Source organism: Gavialis gangeticus, unplaced genomic scaffold (genome assembly GCF_001723915.1).
Source record: "Gavialis gangeticus isolate Ggan-Ray unplaced genomic scaffold, GavGan_comp1, whole genome shotgun sequence".
NCBI lineage: Eukaryota > Metazoa > Chordata > Crocodylia > Gavialidae > Gavialis > Gavialis gangeticus.
In genome coordinates this window covers 133,884,195-133,886,465 of record NW_017729025.1, presented here as the reverse complement: position 1 = coordinate 133,886,465, position 2,271 = coordinate 133,884,195, and positions in this window count along the sequence as shown.

Sequence of the window (2,271 nt, the reverse complement as noted above, 5' to 3'; positions counted from 1 at the left end):
GAGAAAACTTTCCCTCACCCCTCAACTGGGCCAGGCTTTTAGCCCCAAACTATCTCCTAGTGAACTCTTAACCTCACCAGGGATCCATGTGTAGCACCACAGTCCCTTCAGAAGCCCTGCTGCTGGGAGCTCTTCACCCTATGGCTGCCATGGAGAGACTAGCCTGCTTGCCTCAAGTTTCAGGTTTATATCCCCCCAGGGCTCTGCCTCCTTTCGATCAGCAGACTGCCTAGGCTACCTGCAGGTGCCTGGTAATTGGTCCAATTGCCCTAGAAAACTGCAGCTGCCCTGGCAACCAGCACCCTACCTGCCTTGCAGCACTCCCTCACTAGGATGCTTTTGCCTTAAAGGAACAGAGAGCCCCAGGCAGTTATAGACTTCAGTTCATCCAAAATTGATGCATGCTCCCTCTTTTTAAAACTGCTTCAAGTTTTAACACAGGCATTACATAAACATGCTTTTGAACAGCACTGCAGCACTTGTTTACATGGAGTACAAACCATATGTGATCCTAGCCCAAAGCCAAAGGCTTGTGATGTACTACAGTTCACTGGGCTGGGCCCCATCAGAATGGACAGTATTTCAATCCATGGTGACCATGGCTCAATAGTGCTCAGTATATGTGTGTACTTCAGGTACTCCCACCTCCCTCCACAAGGGATCCATGTACTAATTAGCATCCGCTCATGACTGGAAGTCTGTGTTCAAGTCCTGCAATACTCCAAAAATTTATATGCAGATGGGGCACAGGGGAACCTGATCTGACTTTACTTCATGGAGGGTGGGACCACAGTAATAGTATGCACCAGGCTGAGAGTGGGTGACAGATGGATATTGGGTGAATTATTTGGGGCCCTGTTTTGTGATGTTTGGATAGTGAAGAAACAACAATCACTGGAAATGGAAAGGAAGGTGCAGTTCAGCTGTGGAAGTGAAGAGGAAGTAAAAATGTATACAGTGTAGTGGCTCACCATGACTTGAGTTGGCTGTGGGGGGACTGTGCTTAATGGTCACTACCATATGTCTTATTCAAATGGGCTGTGCTAACCTATTCTTGTGGTAGGTTGGGAGTATCTGAAACCCAATGCTGAGGAGTCTGAAAGGTAGGATACTTGCTAGTGGTAGTATCACACAGACCTGAGTAACTGAGCTCTGCTCAATCAATGGAATTTAATATTGATTTGGCTACAAACGAGACCTGGAAAAAAAAAATCAGTATTTTTGGCACCTGAGGAGGGTATTGGAGCCTGGTCAGGTCTCTCAGAGTGCTGGTCTGGTATTACAATACCTCCAGGTGTGCTACTTGTACCCTCTTTGGGGACCAACTGCCCATTTTAAGGGCCCAAAAAAGGTATGTTGCTTTTGGCAGTAGTTTAATGATAGACAGTGTATTTAGTGCAATTTCCTTGTGTGTGATTATAAGATGAGGGGCTTTTCTCCTCTATGCTAATTGGGGGAAAAAACCTTATCTTGTATTTGAGTAAATGTACTCTTTCACAACAGAGCCAATACTTTCTTGTCTCAGAGGTGTACCTTACTTAAGAGTATTTTCTCTCTTGCACTTCTTTTCTTTTTCTTTAGAGACAACTTTTTCTCCAATTCACTCCTAGTATTTTTTTGTTATAAAATCCACTTTGAAAAACAATGCATCATTTGCTCCTTGTGTTCTGACTGAAAAGCATCTGGCTCAAACTGTTGTTTGTCTGCCATTTAAAAGGAGAGGAAATAAACATTACATTGAAATAAATGACCAACCACTTTCTCATAATGTAACAGGATTTACAAAAAGATCTTGGTGATGTAAGCATCTCTTAAAAGGAGACTGTGTTCAGGAGTTGGTTATGTGCAAGTGAAGTCCATGAAGGAAAATTACTGACCCCAAGAGATTATATGAACCTTTCGCTTAACACCAAGTCCTTACATTTATAGTATTTTGAGGCATTCAAATGGAGAAGACTCCTTAGATTTTTTTTTATCCCACTAGCACTACCTAGCATAGATATGATGGGTAAAATACCATATAAAGTTCTGACCTGCATATCCAGGGCCATAGCTCATTGTGTTAATCTTCAGTATTTAGGAAGGAAAGAATGCTTGGTCTGTGAAATATGGCTTAATAGATTCTAGACTTCCTTCTTCATCTGTCTAGAAGGAATGTCACAAATAATCTTTAATCAGTAAGACGTGTTTAAAAAAAATCAGAAGTCATACTTATGAGCTGCCCATGAACAGCAAAACTAGACACACTTCTCCTTCTTTAACGGTTCCTTG